General features: G+C 40.8%; 1 protein-coding gene across 6 annotated transcripts in view; it reads left to right on the top strand.

Moving 5' to 3' along the window:
* Positions 1-3,627: 3,627 nt before the first annotated feature.
* Positions 3,628-22,307, top strand: part of PLCB4 (phospholipase C beta 4) — a 400,724-nt gene continuing 382,044 nt past the window's right edge. For 2 of the 6 annotated variants that reach the window (XM_074318158.2, XM_074318162.2), the window contains exon 1: positions 3,628-3,783. The gene's annotated coding sequence lies outside the window, so the exon portion shown is untranslated. Of the gene's footprint in view, positions 3,784-3,880; positions 4,035-22,307 lie in introns of those variants that run through there. The other 4 variants (XM_019734905.3, XM_019734908.3, XM_074318160.2 and 1 more) reach the window with 3 other exon arrangements.

Below are 22,307 nucleotides of genomic sequence, written 5' to 3' on the forward strand. Positions count from 1 at the left end.
TGATACCGTATTTGTCTTTATCTGTCTGACATATTTCACATAGCATAATACTCTCGAGATCTATTCATATTGTTGCAAAAGGCAAGATTTCATTCTCTTTTGTGGCTGAGTAATATTCCACTGTACCACCTCTTCTTTATCCATTTGTCTATTGATGGAAACTTAGGTTGCTTCAATATCTTGGCTATTGTATAATCCTGTAATGAACACAGGGGTGCATATATTTTTTCAAATTAGTGTTTTGGATTTCTTTGACTAATTACCCAGTAGTGGGATTGCTTTGTCATAAGGTAGTTGTATTTTAATTTTGGGGGGGGGGGGAACTCCCTACTGTTTTCCATAGTGGCTGCACTAATTTACAATCCCACCAACAGTGTACGAGGGTTCCCTTGTCTCCACATCCTCACCAACACTTGTTGTTTGTTGATCTATTGATGATAGCCATTCTGACAGGTGTGAGGGTCTATCTCATTATGGTTTTAATTTCCATTTCTCTGATGATTAGTGATGTTGAGCACCTTTTCATTTGTTGTCCTACAGGCATTCTCAATACCAGCTCTCTGAACCATCGATCAGATCATGTCCCCACCTTGCTCAACATTGCATCCTACAGTGGGTTCATATCACACTTACACTAAAGCTCAAGGTCCTTTAGGGGGCCCTCTGCTGCCTCTGGGACTCCAATTCCGCCCACTCGATGTCTTGCTCTGCCACTCTGACCTCTGTTCTGTTTCTTGAACATACCAAATACATTCTTGTCGCTGTTCCCTCTGCTGTAAATACTGTTCCCCACATATCCACATCTCTCTCTTCATTTACGAATCCATTTAAATGTTGCACCTCCAGGAAGTTTTTACTTTTCCTTTTCACCACAGTCAACACTAATCCATGTCATATACTTTTAATAAGCTAGTCATTGTCTGTCTCCTCTGATAGTATCTAAGCTTTGTAGGGGCAATGATTTGCCTCTGTTGTTTACCTCAGTATCCTGGGCAAAGAATAGTGCCTGGCATATAAAAATTCTCAAAAATGTTTACTGAATGAATGAATGACTGTCTAAGATGTGATTAAATGCAGGAAAATAGAACTTTGGCAGAATCTAATTGAACTTACTATTTTGAAAAAAAAATTGACTATTTAATGCTTATACTGTATTGAGTCGAAATTCCTTAATAAACTCATATTAGATTGAATGCCTAACAATAACAACAAAAGAGGCTGTGATTTGGTTTACAAATATGTAAAATTAAAGATAGGCTTAATCTATAGAATTTTGAGTGAGCTGTAGGGCAGAAAAGCTAGTTACATGGAAATTGGTATATGTGGTAGATTGGGGGGAAAAACACCAAGAACCACCTTTCTATTTTGCATCTCCTCTCATCAAGTGAAGTTTATTATTTTTCCATGCTTTGAACCCGGACATGGCCATGTGGCTTACTTTGGTCACTAGGACCTCAGCAACAGGAAGTATGAAATGCTGTCTTAAATTGGGGTTCGCCCTCTCTTGTTGCTGGGGACCATGAGTTCACCATAGGAACACTTTGTCATCTTAGCCATCTGGATGAGGCCCCAAGTTCCACATGTCTGCGACTGCATGAGTGGACCCAGCAGGAAAAAGCAGAACTGCTCAGCTGATTCCAGCCCAAACTGCTGATTCACAGAATTGTGAGCTAATTGTTTTAGGCCACTAAGTTGTGGTGTGGTTTTTACACAGGAGAGACTAACAGAAATGCCTGGGTGTACTATGTACTCAATGAAATTCCACTGGTAAAAACAGTCAAGACAGAGATGCCAGCTTCTAGCTCATCTATCTATGGGTCTAGAGGAATACAGGAATATACCAGGATGTCCTGGAGAACTAGGTTTGAAACTAGTTACACTATTTATTGGCAATGTGACCTGGAGCAAATTGGCCTTTCTAAGAGTTGTCTTAAAATATAAATAGAGAACAGACTTAAAATACTGCCCTAAGCTCTTGCTTCTCAAAGTCTTTTCTGAAGACCAGCAACATTAGCATGACATGGGAGCTTAGAAATGCAGATTCTCAGGTCCTACCCAGACCTGCTGAGTCAAGAACTGCATACACTTTAACAAGATAAAGACTTGTGTGCACATTATGATTTGAGAAGAGTTGCCATAACACCGTGGCATCACTCAACATCATCACATCTTGAAGCCGCCTGAATGGTGAGCAGCCACACAGCTTTTCCCTGGGACCTTTGTTTCCTTTCCAATCTGGCAGGGGAACTTGGTCTAAGCTATTTTCCTTGGCTTCCTCATAAGCAGACAGGCTCAGCTGCTTAGGAGCTTGTTTCGGGGCTCAGCTGAAATTGCAGCTGAGCAGTTTAGTTGGGGAGTTGTCAGTGGGCCCTCAGACTCCTCAGGCTGACGGACACTCAGTTGGTAAACTTTTGATCACCCGGGAAAGGCCAGGATGTAAAAGGAGAAGTAGTCTTTTGCATGTACAATTGCTTCTGCCCCCTTGAAGCCTGGACTATTGTTTGTGCATACATTCACCCTCCATTCCCCACATTGCATGAGCGGCCAGGCTCACTCTTTCCTCCTGGCTAGCCGGACCTGCCCAGGCGGCTGAGCATGCCCAGTGCAGCTGTGAGCGTGGCCCCAGTCCCCAGTGCGCAGGTGCCACGTCTCCGGGTTTTGGTGGCCGCCAGCCGGGAGGAGGAGGAGGAGTGGCGGGGGGTGATCCCTGCGGGGAGTCCCGGAGCGGCACATTAGGAGGGTCCCTACAAAGGGTGGTGCTAGGCTGAACATCTGTACGTGAGGATGACCCGGGGTCACCTGGGGACCATTGGAGGGCAGGGGCGAGGGGCCGGGGCAGGGGAACTGGCTGGGGCAGGGCCCCAGCATCCCAGGGACCAAAGTCTGGGAGGTTTGCCTCTCTGAGGTTGCACTTTGGGGAATACTTTTGGAACCACTTAATCTCTCCCTGGCTCAGTTTAAGTCTTGAGGGAGAAAAAAAGAGATTAACAGTAGTACTAGCTTTGGAAAACTGTTTTAAAGATCACATGAATAAAAAAACGTATAGAACAGTGCCGAGGTGAGCGCTTGTGTTTATCAAACAAATAAACACTTCCCCTATCCCTGCCAGTGGCTCTGGGGTACCAGTTTTCGCCAGTCCCGACACCCCTCTACTCTTTACTCCCACCCCCGCCTCACGGCCGACGAGGGGGCTGCAGGTCTCCCAAGGAGAGGGTGCCACTCCTCCCTTCCCCCAGGGTCCTGCGCCCGGCGACACCCTGAGCGCACCCAACCCCAGGCCTGGAGCACGTGCCGCGGCGCTGACTCCGCGGGGGGCGGCCAGGGCGACCTCCGAGGAGCGCGCCGCGGGGCAGTGTCCCCAGTCGCCCCACCCACCTTCTCCCAGCTCGGCCCTCCACCCGCCCCAGGTTGTCGGCAGGGCCCGCTGGGCTGCGCCCCCTCTCCGCTCGGCGCCCCTTCTCCGCCCCGCCTGCTCGCAGCAGCCGGGAGGCCAGCCGGCCCCTGCCCACCCCCAGCCCAGCCCGGGCGCGCCGCACTGGGCATGCTCCGTAGCCTGGGCAGGTTGGGGCTGTGAGGCGACTGCTCGGGCTCTGGAGCCGGGAGGCGAGAACGGGGAGGGAGATTCGGGGGCTGGGGAGGGGGGAAGCGGCGGGTCACGGAGGGGCGGCGGGGGCCGGGGTACGCCAGGCCCGGCAGGCGGGCAGGCGGGCTAGCAGGCGGAGCGAGCCGGCACTGCCCGCGGGTTCTCGGAAGAGCCCGCGGAGACCCCCGCCCTCGGTTGAGGTAAGGACTGTTCGCCTAGGAGGCGGGGAGGCGGGGGCAGGCAGGAGGGCGGGGCTGGGCGCGTCCGGAGGGGGCTAGGCGGTCCGCTCTTATGGGGGGAGGGGGGCGGTGGCGCCGCGAGCAGTAAGTGAGCTGCACCACCAACAAGATCTCACACACACACACGCGCGCACCCAGGCGCGCGCACACTCGGGGGCTCCTGGCGGCTGCGGTGGCCGCATCCCCGGCAGCAGATCCAGGCAAAGTGACAGGTAGGAGAACGCATTTCGGGGCCCGACTGAGGATGCTCCAGCCCGCCCGGGCCCGTCGGGCTTGTTTGCTCCGGGCGGATGCGTCCCGGACGCGCGCGCGCGCGCACCCGGATGCCCTGCCAGGGAGCCGGTGCAGGTGCGGGGTGCCAGACGCCCTGTGCGCACGAGAGGCGAGGGTCCCCGTTGCCACCCTCTTCCCCTGTAATCATCGCCTACTTGGTTTCCTCAGACTCTGTCCAGATGTTCACCACTTCTGGCTAGAAATAGCTCAGCCCGACGTGTATATGATTATTTTGGTTGGCAATAGTTGGCACCGTGCAACGCATGTAATTGTGTATGCGTGTGGATCTTCTTACCTCTTCTGGGGAAATAATAGATGATTGACCATTTCCACTTAAAACAACACTGACAGGCCAGCCCTCGTTGGGGGCAGTGTTCTGCCCTCTTAAAAGCATACCAATAGTTTTATTGCAGAATTTTGAAGTTGACTTCCCTTAACTAATTAGACCCTGTCCATGTAGTACAGTACTTCTGATTGTAGACGTTGTAGGCAGCACTGTATAGAAGTATGGAAATATGGAATTCGCCAATTTCCAAGTGTGTCTAAGTACAACTTTATCTAGAATCATAAAATTAGCATTTTTCAAGAGAAAAATGCAAATGCCCATTATATTTTCATAAATATGCGTGTATTTGAGACATGGCCCTCTACCCTTTTTTTTTTTTTTTTTTTTTTTTTTAACTCTTTTAGTGATTCTAGCTATTGTTCGAAAGCAGGTGTTTGAAATTTAGTTTTGGTCAAAACATTTATGGAAGGTCGCCATTTTTCACCGTAAAAGTGATACATGGTGGTCTATAAATTATGAGTATGAAGAGATAGCTGTTTAATAATCATGTATGGTTGGCAATAATACCATTCAAACACAGGCAGTTGTATAATATATAAATTAGAATTGAGTTTTCCCCTTAAAGAGAAATCATATTCATAAAGTAAACAGGACCAAGAAACGAAACTGGTGACTTTACCTGGGCAGTTTACAAGGAGGTTAAGAAAGTGTGTGAGCAACTGTGTCCTTCAGAAAAGAAAAACTGTGTATGTATAAAATTTTAACTTTGTCCTTTTAGTTTATTTAAGACTATTGGTTTCAAAAATATGTGATTGAACTGGGAACTTAATATTATGTACTCTTCAAACTTCAGTGGCCTGTTATAGAATCATGCAGAAGAACACAAATCTAGCTGGGCAGGGGCTTGTGATTTAATCTCCCATTATCCCTGTTATGTAATCTAGAATGCTGTGTTTTTCATAGGACAGTCTTACATATTTTTCAGCTGGTGTTTTAATCAATTATGTCATCTTCCTTTTGAACTGTAGAAGTTTAATAAATGATTGCCATCTTGGGAGAACACCTGTTTTCATAAATGTTCACTTTTTAAATGGAATAGCATTTGTTAATTGGTATTTTTATGTACATGAGACTTTTGCTGCCAGAACCAGTAACACTTTGCATGTAATATTGTGTAACATACCTAAAGGTACCCTTATTAGAATTCTGATTACACTTCTCTCCAACTATATTATTGCTCAACCATCCGAACATAGTTTTGATTTAGCTTTGATGATATCATTACTCAGTTCTGAATTAATCACTGGAGAAAATGCTATTCTACAAGTAACTGTCAAAACAGAATTTCTATGACTCCATTTGATCACTGGGTACACATTTATATCTGTCGGGATAATGCTACCTTTATTTTACAAATGCACACCCATGCTGAAGAGCTTTGTTCTAAAACACTCTTTTCTAAGTTTTATATTTGCATGGAAATGTGAGTGATGTTAAACGACTTATATGTCCTGGAATCTTGAGATGGTATGTTTTTGAGTTATGAGGTAGTGAAATACGGAAGTTTAAAAAGTGTTAAGGGTTACTGAAAAGCATTTGCAGATTTTTTTGTTTTTCAAATCTGTATTACCTCTTTGAAATATTTCATCCCAGTAGAGACCTAGCCAGTGCTGAGAGCGTCGATATTTTGTCTTTTCCAAGAACATATCCAACTGTTTTTAGATTAATGTATACTGCCGATTTTGGCAACAGGGAACATTTATATTTGGCAATCCAAATGATCAATGATCATGGTGTTTTCCTAGGATACTACTAAATCCATTTGGGGGTTTGATTTATTAAGAATTGAAATGATGACTAAGTGCTTGCCTAATATTTATCCCTAACCCACCCTCCCTCCAAGTTAAAATTGAGGTGAAATTGACCCTCCATGCTGCTGTGTTGTTTTTGCTGAATAAATTGCATTGGTATGCTAATTTGTAAAAAGATGTGACCTGAGGTGAGCTTCTTGATTTTGTGTCTGCATATTCATCCCCAAACTTTCAGATATAGCTTGCAAACTCAAATATCAGAATGGATGAATACTTTTTCTGGATTATTTAAAAAATACATTAGTGGTTAGCTGTGGCGTTTTTGATTTTTTTAATTTTGAAATCTTTTGTTGAGAATAAATTTTATCATTTTGAATCACAGCCCTTAGGTAATATAGTCATGGGAAAGAAATATTATGTATTTCTCATGTTCTCCACAAATGCCCTTAATAGTGAACTCAAATATTTTTTGGAAAGCAAAAATATTCTTTGTAACTTACAATTATATAGCAGATTGTGACTAAATTATCGTTGTTTGTGACCACTTATAAAGGATGAAATAGCATGTTTATTAGCACGGATGACCCAGGTTTTTCATGAACTGTCTATCACAGTGTGTCCTGTAAAACCAAGAACTTCTGCGTTTGATATGCAGAATGAGGTCAAGGACTCATGGAGCCGCTTTAATGATCACAGTAGGTATTTCTTGTCTAGACTGAAGTTTTTACCTCGTAATGTGAACTTGTAGGCCTTATTAGTGTCTGTCAAAGAGACTTACCTACCCGTGAGAAATAAATACAGCTTTTCATCACTGATGGTCGGCAGCAAGGACTTTCTGTGGTTTTGCTGTTGGTGTGCAAATGTTAACTGTGTTTGCCAGGACACTACTTAATTCTCAGTGCTGTCCATCCTACATTTTTTCTGTTTTCCTGTAATAGTCAAATAACCTTGTGTAGGTCTTTCTTCCATTCCTGCAATGAAAAAAAATAGTTTTTCTTTTGATAAAGAGGGATATTTAAAGAAGAAATACTTCCTCAAGGTAATATTATTTGTCTTGTTATGCCTTAGAATGATATAAAGGTTTTGCACTTTCAGAGGCTGTGAGCTTTAGCTAACCACATACAAAAGTGGGTTTACTTCATCCCCGGTGGAAGTAAAGCCTGGTGGTAACGCATTACTGAGCAGATGAGTGAGAAGCTTGCATTGTTCTTATTGGAATTAAGCCTGCTTTTGGTGGGGGTGGGGGACTGTTATATCTTTGTGAGGGTGTAAATGTCTAACTATTTACATTGCTTTGTACACCTGAAGCTAATAAAAAAATAAAATAAAATAAAAAAGGAGTTGAAATGTTGGGGGGAAAAAAATCACCCGAGTCAGTTTTCTTCTCAAGGCCCATTTTACTTCTTTACCCACCCCGCTTTCTAAAAGGCTGGCTGCAAGCTCATGCCTTTGGGTTCTTTTCACATGCTGAAGGTGGAACCCAAGTTCATAGAGGAGAGGAAAGCAGTGATGCCCTACCTTTCAAATCGCAGCTGGGAGATCCTTATGTTCAACAGGATGAATGACCACCAGAGTTTTTATTTTCTCTGCATGAACTCCATCTACTTTTCCCCCCCCTTTTTTTGGTGGAATCAAAATAGTTGAAAGGGACATAAATCAGAAAGAAGTTTTTCTCTTAACACTTCTCTTGCCTACTACCTATAAAACCTTCAAAGAGAAGGTCGCACACCATGTGACCTCCAGATAGTGTTATCTTATCCCCTTCATTGGGAGTCTCCTTCACAGCTCTTCTCCCATGATCCTTTGGTGTGCTGAGGGCTGGGAAATTCCACCTCTAACTACTGAGCCATCCTTGGCCCAGGTGAATCATCGCTTTAAGATACATTGTCCTTCTTAAAGCATTTTCTCCCTGAACAATTAAAGGATGTTTTTGGCTCCCTGACATGAATGAAGTAGCCATTTCCATAGAACAGGAGGAAGACAGGGACTCAAATTAATTAATTGTAAGTACCTCATCTAGAGAGAAGAGACCACAGACCGGTAGATTTACCCTTGACATCTCACTGTCTCCCTCAGAATAGTTCTTAACCTAAGGTCCACCGGATAGTGGCCTAAGAATGGAATTTGGTGGGTCCATGAATATACAAGGTGTGATAAAAAAATACTGTGAATGTTTAAATTTAAAAAAATCGATTTCAATAAAAGACACATTGCCATTCCCCTCTCCCCCAAAATACTCCCCCTTGCTTCAAACACACTTATCCCATTGTTCTTGCCACTTTCTGAAGCAGTTCTGGAAGTCCTCTTTCGTGAGTGTCTTTAGTTGTGTTGTTGTGGCTGCCTCCATGTCCTGTATCATTTTGACTTTGGGGAAGAGCCAGAAGTCACACGGTGCCAGGGCCAGTGAATAAGGTGGATGAGGACACACCATAATGTTTTTATTTGACAGAAATTGCCAGACCAGAAGTGATGTGTGACACAGAGTCTTTCTGTTGTGATCACAAAATACGGTGACTGCTGCTGCCGAATGCCATCCAATGGAAAGGCAGGGATCTTCCATATGGGAAGCTGCACGTTGAACCTTAGTAACAGTGTGTGACGAATTTCAACTTGTTGGGTGCAGTCACTCGGGTGGGTGTGAGCTACAGTTGAGAAAAGGTGTGTTTTAAAGTGTGCCATACATCATCCTCCATCGTGACAATGCTCTGTGTCACACATCGCTTCTGGTATACGACAATTTCTCTCCAATAAAAGCATTACTGTGTGTCCTCATCCACTTTATTCACCGTATCTAGCACCATGTGACTTCAGGCTCTTCCCCCAAATAAAAATGGTTCAGGACATTGATGCAGCCACGACAGTGCAACTAAAGACACTCACAAAAGAGGACTTCCAGCACTTCTTCCGAAAGTGGCAAGAACGATGGGATAAGTGTGTTCGAATCGAGGGGGAGTATTTTGAGGAGGATTAATGTCAATGTGTCTTTTACTGTAATAAATTTTTTCATTTAAACAGTCACTGTATTGTTTGATAACATGTCATAGCTGGCAACTGAGTCACATCCTTGTTTTCACTTACTTTCGAATGACAATTAGGGCAGGTATTAGTTACTGCTGATCTTGGAATTTAATGGGTTAAAAAAGAAGCACATATATTACTATGTGTGTCCAGTTTTAAAAATTATTTTGATATTTCAATATAATTGCCTTCCTTTTTAGTTTATTGTATGCATTTAAAACATTAGGCTGAGAAAGGTCTATAGAATTCACCAGATCAAAAGGGGCTTCATAACCCACTCAAGGTAAAGGACAACTGCCCAAGAAACACTTCCTCTTGGAAGCAGCTAGGTGGGTATTGGGGAATTGCACTGTGGGTTTGCCTTCAGACGTGTGAAGTTGCTAAGACCTTCAGGTGTTGGCATCAGGCCAGATGCTAGCTGGAATCCTGACTGTGTTTTGTATTCACTATCTGACCCTGTGCATCCACTCTGGGCCTCAGTTTCCCCATCCACAACATGAGAATAACCCAATAGGGCAAAAAATGCCTGGCACTGCACTAGGAATGGCTAGGTGTTGTGTCACTACTGCTGTTGCTACAACTGCTGTTAGTGCTTCTCCTACTATTGCTACTAGTATCACTGCTTCCCCCCTCATTCTCCTCCTCCACAGGGACAAATGCCATTGACCTATCCATACAAAGCAGGCTGAGTCAATTACTATAAGGGATGCTTGCTCTAACAAACCCCTCCCCGCCATACCCCGGCAAGTACAGAAAGTTCTGGTCCCCTTTTAGGGCCACGAAGACGTGCCGCATCTTCCTCTGGACTTACCTGACCCAGTGACCGCAGTTGGACAGAGGGACCTAGCATTAACTCAGCCCTAAAGCCCTCAAAATTCTGTGACTGTGGGGTTTTGCAGTATAACTCAGTAAGCCAGATGCTGTCCCCAGGGCATCTGTGTCTTCCAGCCAGGCTTTTTAAAAAGGCCGCATAAAGCCATTTAGCTCTGAAAAGAGAGAGGCAGCTACTAGAATAATTGGGGGATCTGTGATGTTTAGGGGGAGGCTTCATGGCTCTGGTTTTCCCATGGGGCTTCAGTGGGAGCACTCCCCTTCTCTTCTTTACATAGTAATAGCAACAACGATAACAAAACAACAGACATCTGTTGAATACTTAAAATGTGCCAGGTCATTTAATCCTCCCAACAGCTTTTTTTGGTGGTTACTAATAGTATCTCTATTTTACATTTGGCAAAAGCGTGGCTTGAAAAGGTCCAGTTACTCACTTGAGGGAGTTAAAGTTAGAGATGGGGTTCAAACCCAGATAGACTGACACCAGAATTCCAACTTTTAACCACTATCCTGTGTTACCTGCCTGCCACCAAAGTACATGCTGCTGAAAGGTTTGTTACAATAAAAAGTTTTGTGACCATTATTTTAAGTGACTGGGCTGAGATATGACTGAGAAGCTTCTGGCAATCCTGCTGTCAGATGGAATTGAAATAGGAAGTTGAGGATAAAGCCGTGTGTCCTCATCTAATTAATTCTAGGTGCTTTTGTTGCTGCAGTTGCATGGGCCAGAAGTCTGAGAGAGGAAGGCTACTAAATGCTACTCTGGGGGAGCTTGAGAAAGAATTTGTTTTCTGGAGGGCCAGCCTTTTACCTGGTGAGATGTCTCATGGTTTCACTCAGGGTATGGCACACTGATTTCTGGGAGGGCCAGGTAAGCAACATACGGCTGCCCAGGTGTCAGAGACCTTAGGAGTGGAGGGACCTACAGCGTCCGTCAGGGAGCTCTGCTGTGCCCCTTTCAGGGAAGCAGGTCTGATGGATTTCTGCCAGCGCATGGGGCTTGGGGTTGCCAGCACCTCTATATTTTCAAGAGAAATATGAAATCAAGATTTAAGTGTGAAATCTTATTTTAAAATGTTTAGAAATAATTACATTAAAAACAAACGTGTCAGCCCATGGGCTGGCCAAACAAAACATGGTTATGGGACGAATACAGCCCATGAGCTTCCATTTTGAGCCTTTTGTCAACTGTAAGTGCTTGGAAACACTGTGTGTGAGAAAATGTCGGTTGCTCATCTTTGAGTGAGCATGGTGTCTCCTTTCTTCATGTGGATTTTTTATTCCCTTTTAAATTTCTTACAAAGGTTGTTACGATCGTTTATTTCTAGTGCATGTTAATTTCAGATTTTGAATTTCTGCCTGTTTTTCCTCTCCCTCGTTTTTTCTAAGACATCAGCAAATATACAAAGTTGAGGGAAGCAGACCTTGGTTTTCTGTCCTATTCTGTGGTGCTCCTTTAAAATAAGAAGACCGGAATGTGGAGAAATGGGTGACTTCATTTACGGGGACATGGAGCTTCTCTTGCCTAAGTCACAAATTTGAACTCTTAACCAGTCACTGAATGTCCCCACTGCCATTTGGCAGTTGCCGTATTTGTCTTGGACATAGAGAATATAGATCTCTTCCTGCAGGTTAGTGTTTCAGTGTGCAGTTACTGAACAGCTTGCATTTTCCTTTGGCTTTTAAATGAGTGGTCCCCATTGGATCAAGTAAAAGTGAAATTCCTTTCCAGATGGGGTTTGGATGGGTTTCTCATACATCTGCTGATGCAGTATCATTGGACACATCACCAAAGCCCTCTCTAGAATTTCTATTACATTTTCATTTTTTAAAAATGATGTATGTGATACATTACTGTGTTCCAGTTGAAATGATAATGCAGAAATACAGAAGCAAAATGTAAAATACTCTCTCCCACCTACACCCATACCCAGATATAACCATTGGCAACAGCTTAGGGCTCCTCTTTCCTTTTTGTGTGCATTTACATATATAAGTATATATACTACCTTTTGATTATTACATAAACTGGATCATGCTGTATATATTTTTCTGGGACTTAGCTTTTGTCCCCTTAAGTGTATGTTATGGAGACCTTTTCATGCCAATATATAAGTTGTCTTTTTCTTTCTAACATTACATAAACTTTGGGAGTATGGATGTACTATGTTTTGTTTAATCATTCTCCTGTTTTCACTGTTGCAAACTGTAAGGTTGAAGATCTTTGTACATACATCTTTGTGCACATGCGTGAGAAATTCTTGTAGCTAAATTCCTAGAAATAGAACTATTTGGTCAAAAGGATATGCACATCTTACTTTTGAGAGAACACTGCCAAATTGCTTTAAAAAAGTTCCCCATGGTATTTCTATCTCGTGGAACCTCAAATTATGAACATATCCTCTAATTGAAGCATGTCCCACATTGTTACATTGCTTTACTAATTCAGTCAGATTTCAGTTATATACAGTACACCAGGAAATGACTTTAGAAATAGTCTATGTCCTTAAAACGCCTTGAAAATACAGTACTTAATCAAAAATAATTTACCATTTAACAGACTATTTTAAAAACTCCTTAGCAAAGAGAGATCTTGTAGAATCAGAGTTGAAAATCTGTATTCCGATCAATTTGGTTAGCTGAAACCTTTAAATATATGGTCAAAAAAGTGAGGTTTTGTCTGCTCAGCCAAGAGAGGTTGATGTTGACCTGGGAAAATCAAGTTAATTTCATTGCTAAAAATTCTGTCCAGGTGGATTTATATTTTTGGACTTCCAAATACTTAATTATTTAAGAATCTATTTTACCTTCTACTTAGAGAATTAGAAAGTATGCAGATACTGTTATCTTATTGAGTTTTATTCTTTAATAGACACCTAAAGTTCATTTCCATGACATTTAGAAATAATATACCGACACAGGGCTATATAAATTAGAAACTGCACTATATTTTTGTTTAGAGAGATAACAGGGAAAAATACAGAAAATCTAGGTCACTGATTTCCAACTATTTCCAGAAGTGACAACTTCGATAACTCAAATAATCAACTTTGATATCATCAACAATATGAAATGAATTATTAGTTAATTTTTAGAATTTTGCAACATCTCTTGAAAAACTTGGAATCACCCCTAGTAAATCTTGACATGGGTAAATAGCTGAAAAATGAAATATTGTTTCTGTTTTCAAAGATGGATTTGCTTCTTTCATCTGTTTCTCCAGATATCCATTTTTAAGAAAAAATCTGGCATGGTTGGCAGTGACATTCAGATTCTCATTGTATGCCTTCTGCATATTTATTTTTTACAGCACACTGTGAATTGTAGAAATATGGTAGGATTCAGTTATATTTCTTTGGCATTGAAACCTTGGATAGTCAAGAAAGTCAATACGAGGTTTTGCTTGTGGGAATGTTACAACATCCTGCAGTTTACGAATGATTTCCTTTGATAATGTCTGTGAAAGCCACAGTGGAGGGCCCCACCTGCTCACTGTTACCCTGTGTCGTTCAGGGCCCTGCCAGGGAACAGATGGCATGTGTAAACCGAGTCCTTTGAGGAGGGCTTAATAAAGGGATCCTTTAGAAGGTGTGAGCATGGGTAAGGAACACAACCAGAGTGAATGCACAAGAGGGACATAGTGACGATGGGGAGGCAAGAAGGGCTGTCCAACAAGAGCTATGTCCTTTTGTGGAGTAGAGGGACACAAGCAACCTGTCATGGCCAGAGCAGGGGAATAAATAGGCCTACCTCACTCTCCGCTGCCCCCCAAACTCTGGCTGGTGCCTTCCATTAGCTGAACCCCAACCGAAGCCAGAGGGAAGGAGGAGAGCGCAAGGGTGGAGAAGGATGGAGAAGGGGTTTGGGGAAGCCAGTGGCAGACTCTACCCACCGGCCATTCTAAAACAGAGGTCCGGCCGGGGTGGAAAGTCTACAGTATGGTTTTGTGGACAAAGAAAAGCAAACGGCAGCTACAATGATCAGATTGAAATTGAAGTTGGGAATGTTCTATAACACCACGTGGCCGATATCAGTGAGATTTGTAATGGGCCTTACAGTAACTTTTAAAAACAAATTTGTTTAGTTCATTTGGAATGAATTGTGTTTCTTGGGAAACGCAGAGAATGGGAAACTTGATGTGTTTATCGAAGAATCAAAAGTGTGGGCTATAGACAGGAGAGACAGAAGGGATTCATAAAGCTGTCAACATGGAGTTACTTACATACCTAAGCTATCATTCCTTTACTTTTAATATTTTATGAAAATATGTTATCTAAAATGTCAGGTACTTGGGGGAAGAGGCTAGGAGGAAATTAAGGTTATTAACAGTAATTTTCCTTCAAAGAAGTCAATTTAACTGAATCATTAGCATCACTGAGTAGGAACGAACAAGCTTATTTCCCCATTTGTTCAGCCTGGCAGTCAGACTCCGAGATTTCAGGCTCATTTATTCTCTAGTTTTCTTGGCCCTGTTGTTTGAAAAGGTGAAGACTGCTCTGTTTGGTTTGTGTACTTGTCCTGAATGAACAAGCAATGAAACTTGATTAGAATCATAAAATCATACTGCTGGACGGAATATCAGAGTTCATCTCTTCTTACACTCAAATTTTACGGTGTAAGAAATCAAGACAGCAGCTATTAGCAGCTGCTACTGTGCAAATTCCCCGAGTCGAGGACTCGGGGGAAGTCACGTCACTTCTCCAACCTGAAAGAACTGCACTAGATGAATGTATTTTTGCCATTTCCCTTATAGAGCCCTGAAATCCTGGTTGCTAGAGCTTGCTGGTCCCTTCTATTCTATTTTCAGTGTTAGAGGCAGAGCTTCCTAAACATCTTGTCCACCACCCGGCCATTAAAATGGTATTTTTTGGAGGTCTCTCCATTTGTCTTGACCCTTGTCACTCTACAGATTCTCTCTGTATGAAATAACTCATCCACTTCTAGCATTTTCACAAAGTCACCGATGACTCTTACGTCCCTGACCTCTTGTCCAAGCTCCAGTTATCTCCAGTTGCCCTGCTGGAGATCTTAACATTGAAGTCCTGTGGGTACTTTCAAATCAGTGTGCCTAAAACAGAAGTAGTCTACTTTACTCCAAACCTGTGTCTCCTCCTGGGTTCTAAATTTTCATGAATCAAGTCACCATCTGTTGAGTCTACCCATTGGTATCTTGCGTTCCCGTCTACTGCTCTCCATTTCTGTTGCCACTGCCTAAGTTTATGTTCTCAGTGTTTCATGGTCATTTCAGTACCTTTCCATCAGTTTCCCTATTGTGCTGTTTCTCATTCATTCTGGCATTCATGTATTCTGTTGGCTGTTAAGGGAGTATTGGTACTGTAATAGTGATCGAGTTGCCGCTCTTGCCCTCGGGTTTGCAGAGGAGATAGACAAATAAACAGCTACTTTTAAGTTTACGTCTTTGTCCCTTTCCTTCCTTCTTCATACTCAGCGAAAGTAATTTGCACAAAACAAATCTTACTATAGCATTACCTCTAAAAATGCTTCAGTAGCTCCCCATTGCTTTCAAGACTTAATTCAATTTCCCTGATTTGCCAAATACAAGCCGTCCACGGCTGGACCACTCCAATAAAGTTTTAACACCTTTATTTGTGTCTCCTATCCTAAGTTATATTAAAATTCCAAGAACATAAAGTCTCTGGCCACAGTGTCTTTGCTGGTTTTGTACTCAACCCCCTTCTTCAACTGGCTGAATCCTACAGGCCTTTACAGACCTGCACAGTTGCCATCTTCTCCGCAAAGCCTTCCTTGACTTCAACTCCTGGTTGGGTGCCCCACCCCCGTCCTCCTGTTGAATGGTTTGCAAATTTTAGCCATAGTATGACTTTCTTGGAGAGGGAAAGAATCTGGTGCGTATTAGAGACTAAATCAATGTGTCTTGAATGAATCACTAAATGCCATCATCAAAATTCTGCAGATTGGGCAAATTAGGAAAGCAGTCTGATGAATAAGCAGAAGAGGTGTCATGTTTAATAAATGGAAGCCATCTGCAGACTTATTACAGAGGGAAAAAGTATTCCATGATTATTTCCACTGGGCATTGGTAAGTAACACAGTGATCTATTTGGAAAGATGATCAATAAATTGAAAACTCTGTATTCATTATTTCTGCTAACAGAAATTCTAATACTGCAATTTATTAGTATCCTAGAACCAGAGGAGACATTTTCCTGAAGATCAGTTTACCATTTATTCCTGGTGGGCACAATCTCACACTGTTTTCTATTTATGATTTCGATTTTAATCAAGTTATGCTTATTTTCCTTACAGTATGTTAGAACGCGGAATCAGTGACGTTTCCTTATTTCAAACTTGGCTGGAAATTTCGGGTGAAAACGCATTTATTTAATCAGATTATTTTATTAAGTGGGACTCTGGGTAATATAAAATGCTTTGTATTTATTTTCTTGTAGCATTTTATTCTCAAAATGACCTGTAACTATATCAGTGCCAAAAAAAGAAAACAAGAGAACTATTAATTAATTGAAGAAATATATTCTGCTGAATGGTGGTTTTAAGAAACCATCTTTTAATTCCCAAATTAGGAGGGAGCATTTTATTCATGATGTCATGATTTCATGAATCTTATGAAAATAGTGGCTTTGACATTCTCAACTGTGTCCCCCCGCCTCAAGATTGGGATGTCAGTTGTGTTTGAGAGGTTTCTTCTTCACAAGTGGCATCTTTTTGATATAGCAAATTTATTTTAATTTTGTGCTGAAAAAGTGCTGGCTAAGTATGTTAATTATTAGATGTATCATTATTCAAATTTGAATGGAGACAACATTTAGAAGGATTATAATTTAGTTATTGCAACTGCTGAGAAAATATTTCACAACACTCTGGGAAATAAAGATGGATAATATTTCCTTTTATTTAGAGCCCTTTTAGACCTATGAGGTCCTCTGAGAATCTTAAGTATGGCCTCATTCTGTCCATTTTTCATTCTGTTTGAAAGAATTTCAGAGTAACTGGTTGGAGTTTCTCTCCTATCTGCAGAAATTTCTTGTGCAGTTACCAGATGGAAAGGAGGAAATTTAAAAGTGAAGATGATTTGGGTATTAATACCTATCATGAAAGTGACTCTGCTTGAACCAAGCTCTCCTGAACCGTTCTGTTACATGTTAGTTTTTATCTTCACAGCTTGAATTTATAAACATGGCAGACCAATAGGTTTTACATCAACATTGAAAACCAGGAGGATAACACTCCTCCATTACGAGCAATAAATGCCTTTTAAAAACCTTCTAGAAATGTTCCACTTTTTATTGAACCAGGGCTCTCCCAGCTTTGTTGGAGAGGTGAAGGCATAAATCACCTGGAAGGTATCCCTCACTTCTAAATAGGGTTTGTGGTCTAGACTATCTCAAGAGAAAGTTCTGCCCATTTCCTCCTAGAGGGGAAAGCAGCCTTTTTATTGCAGAAGGAATATGATGTAAGGAACACAAATGCTAGTGAATGAGTGCTTCCTACCCTCACGCAAAGTGCAAGACCATTGGAAAGAAAGTCTCTCTCTCTCTCTCTCTCTCTCTCTCTCTCTCTCTCTCTCTCTCTCTCTGTCACACACACACACACACACACACACACACACACACGCAGTTGGAGACTATACTCCCTGGCCACCACCCTGTGGGTTGGGATATGTGAAAAGTCACACCATAAAGAAATATAATCAGTGCTTTGATCTTTTTGAGTCTTTGCAGGGTGGCTTTGTGATATTTTAAAAGGTTGAGATTTCCCAGTGTACTGTGAGACCGGGCCCCAAACCCAGCATCTTTTAAGCTTAGGTAGTGTGCCCTGCACCTTAGAAATGAATACAACCCTATTTAATTCTCTCAGTGACTCTACAGGTTAGGTATAATTCCTATTGTTTGATACTGAGAAAACTGAGTGAGTAAAGCACTTGGTTAAGGTCACACAATTGATCAGTGGTCCAGACAGACTTCACACTATAGTTTGAGGTTCACCTGAATCTGTGCATCTACATCTGTGGTCAGCATGGTGCATGGGACACAGTTCTCCTTCCCTCCTTGCTTATAGAGCTGTGATTTTGCATCAGGGTAGCAACGTGTCCACTTAATACTTCCCTCTTTAGCCTGCCCTGCAGGTGGAGTGCTCATGTGACATAGTTCTGGCCAGTGAGATGTAGCTAGACATCTTGTGTAGGTTTTTTTTCTTCAGGATTTCTTCTTCTCTTCCTGGACACGATGCTTAGATTTGCAGCCGCTATCTTGTGGTTATGACAGTGAGAACCACACACTGAGGATGGAAGAACAGGAAGTAGAGGGTCCCCAGTTTCTTGATGACTTACTTGCATGGCCTCATCAGTCCTGATCAACTTACCTGTGAATTCCTTGTTAATTGAAAAAAATAAGGAACTATTTCATTAAGACACTTTGATGGGTGTTGTGGACTGAATGGTGTCCCTCCAAAATTCATATGTTAAAACCCTAACCCCCAGTACCTCACATGTGGCTGTATTTGGAGATAAGGCCTTTAAAGAGATACATGAATTTAAAATGAAGCTCTTAGCGTGGGACGTAATCCAATCTGACCGGTGTCCTTTTAAGAAGACATATTAGGACACAGGAGAGAAAGCAGCGATGTATGCATGCCTACAGAGGCAAGGCCATGTGAGGACACACTGAGAAGGTGGCTATCTTCACGCCGAGGAGAATTTCCAAAGAACAACCCTGTTGGCACCTTGATCTTGGACTTCCAGCCTCCAGAACTGTGAGAAAATACGTTTCTGTTGTTTAAGCCACTCAGTGTATGGTACTTTGTTATGTATGACAGCCCTTGCAAAATAATACAGTGGGGTTTCTTTTACATTGCAACTGAAAGCAGTCCTACTGAAATAGAAACCAAAACAAATGAAATAATACAGTCCAAAGTAATACAAATAATTTATTCTACTCTTTTTTGAATGCTGTCCAGATAGCATGACATTATGCTTTGCGTGCGCACACACACACACACACACACACACACACACACACACACACACACCTCTACCTCTTCCTTAGGCTGAGATTGCCTATTTCTGTTTCCTCATTCATCTAGCACAACATAGCAGGCACTTTATACTTGTTTCTTGAATAAACTATTTAAGAGAACATCCTTGGAAATATTTAGGAAAACAGAAGGGGCAAATTAGAATAATGATAAAAAATTCATATGCTCTTTTATCATTTCAAAATAATAATTTTGGAATTTGAACATATATTCCTAATTTCAAAAGGTGATTTTTGTCTTGAGCTGGCTTAGTTTACAGGGTATTTGCTTGCACTGGACTTTCATAAGTCAGGTTGTTTATAGGCAGGGATTAGGTAAATCATGTACATCCTTTAGTCTGTCTGTCTGCCTGTCTGTTTGTGTATCAATCTATCTTCCTATGTGAGTTTTACATACTTCTGTAAGGAGTCTTAGAGTTGAAACATTTCATTTTAAATAAGCTTAAATAATTTTCCTTAATTAGGAACTTGAATCGTTGCCCAACTTATAATATGATAAGTGATGTATACTTATTGAATATCTCTGCTGTCAATTGAAGTCCTGAGGTTAAGTTTTTTTAAACAGAATAAAAATGGTCTTGGTTGTTCTTTCTTAACTTTTAACTTCTAATTTAACTTTTAAGTTGTCCAGAAAATGTTTTACCTTTTTTCTCTTTAGGTAAGTGGTACTTTTCTGATATTCTTTTGTGTGGGGGAATACATTGTGTGGCCTTTCATTAGGTGCAATGTAGTATTTTGCTTGAATTTGGTGCTTTTGAAACAGTATAGTGCTATTTTCTTAAACCATACAGAAATTTGATCGTTTAGACAAAATCTATTTTGTTTAAAGTACTGTACCCAGAACCTTACATAGCTACAAGATAGCCTGGGGTCAAAGCAATAAGATGCCTTTATGTATGTGTGTGGAATTTCAGTGACCTCATGAATTTATTTGAATAAAGTAAGTTTAAGCCATTTGGCTCTTGTGATCATAGGTCATTGTCAATTTTTAAATCAGATTTGTACCATAGCTCACATATAATTAGCTCTTAAATGTGCCCTAAAATGAATATATAAGATAGGAATACTGACCACATGATGTAATTCTACTTCTCTTCCTTATTTTATCGTTTTGTGTGTCCTAGTTTGGATTTGTATGTATTCTATGGTTTCTAAAATTTGTAGTTAAGCAATATACTTTAAAACATTAATTATCAAGTTTTGTCTTACTCTTAAATTTCATGTGGTTATGTGAGGCAGACAGTGGGCATCTATCTACCTTTCTGACACCCACTTTCTTGAGTTGAAAATATAATGACCTTGACTATAACCTTGACATTTAGGAGAGTTGATTAGACTCTAAAAACATAAAGCCCAGTGTGATTGTAAATGCCTATTCCTGTGACATCCTCAATAATGTAATAAAAATAATCCAGAAAATTGTCAAGATACTTGAATATTTTATATAGAGATCGGCGTTGTACAGCACAAACTTACCCACAAGAAAGAGTTCATTTTATGAAGAATCCTTAAACAAGCAGAAGGTTGGGCATCCAGTCCTGAGGCTGTGGTTCTGGTTATTATAACCGCAACATCTGGAGGAATGTCTGTTTCTTCCTTTGAACAAAATGATATATTTAAACTTTTTTTTGTTGTTTGGAGGGATGTTATAAAATGTGTCCATTGCATGAATCATTTTGGAGTGTAAGAGGTGATATGAATTAAATTATCATTGAAATTTTTGCCCTGTCCCTTTTATTCACTTAGACCATATGAGCTTATAAAGAGTTGAGCAAAGCCAACATGTCAAAAGAAAATGTGATCATCTGAAACTCATTTATCTAGATTGAAAAGGATATATTTTATGGCTGAGGATCTCACACAGAGAATAGCTTTCTAAAGTTCTCTCAAGAATAGCATCAGTGTACAGAGAAGGAAACCAGGATTTCTTTAGGTGCCTAGTAAAGAAAGGTCAGGCATTCCATTTGGTAAGTTGATGACTTTGACCAAGTAGGCTGGTTGCTTTCATGTTGAATGAGCTCAGATTACGGGAAGTGATTATGTGAAAAAAAGCTATGAAAAAGCGTTTGGAAGAAGTGACTTGTAGCTGCCATTCTCCTAGTTGACTAAGTGTCCTTGAGCAAGTCCTCTGTCCTATTTTGCTTCATGTCTTCAAAAAAATTTAAAAAACAATGAATGACTGGATAAAGAAGATGTGATGTATATACAGAATGGAATACTAGTCTGCCATAAGAAAAGATGAAATAGTGTCATGTGTGACAACATGGATGGGTCTTGAGATTATTATGCTAAGCAAAATAAGTCAGACAGAAAAAGTCCAGAACCATATGATTTCACTCATATGAAGGATATAAAATTGAAAGCAACAAAAGAACAAGACAAACAAATAAAGAAACAAAAACTCATAGACACAGACAATAGTTTAGTGGTTACTACGGAGAAAAGGGGGAGAGGGGTAGTAGATGAGGGTAAAAGGGAAAAAAAAATATGGTGTTGGAAGGATAATTGACTCTGGGTGATGAACACGCAACGTGATATATAGACGATGTATTATAGAACTGTACACTTGAAACCCATGTAACTTCACTAACCATTGTCACCCCAATAAATTTTAATAAAAATAAATTTAAAAAATTATTTTCAATTGTAAGTGAAATGCTTAGGCTTGTAGATTTCTTTCAGACTTGCCCTTTTATCATCATAACGTGTTCCTTTTTGTCTCTAGTAATACTCCTTGTGTTGAAATCTATTTGTCTTATATTAATGTGCTCAGTTCATCTGTCTTTTGCTTAGTTTGTATGCATGGTATAACTTTTTACTTTTTTCCAACCCATATGTGTGTTTCTACTTAAAGGGTTTCTCTTTGCAGAGAGTATATAGTTTATTCCTGCCTTGAAAATAATAATAATAATTATTATTATTTTATTATATCCATTCTGACAATACTCTGGAGTTAAAGTTTTAAAAGGTATATTAAATTCTAATTTTGATTTTCGTTATGTTCTCAGTTTTCTTTCTGATTTAACTTTATGAAAAAACAATCTTGCATAGGTTGGATACTTGTTAGTTTAACTTGTTTGTTGAATGGGTCACACTTAGTAAGACACAAATAGAAACTCGTTTTATTCCCCCACTTCTATTTTGAATGATATTTTCGGCAGATCCCATAGCTTTTGAGTCATTTTAAAGTTCTGGAACTACCAAACTTTCAAATATTAAGAAAACTAGTACAAT

This window comes from Rhinolophus sinicus, chromosome 13, assembly GCF_057876585.1.
Source record: "Rhinolophus sinicus isolate RSI-liver-muscle chromosome 13, RSI-T2T, whole genome shotgun sequence".
In the NCBI taxonomy this organism is placed as follows: Eukaryota; Metazoa; Chordata; class Mammalia; order Chiroptera; family Rhinolophidae; genus Rhinolophus; species Rhinolophus sinicus.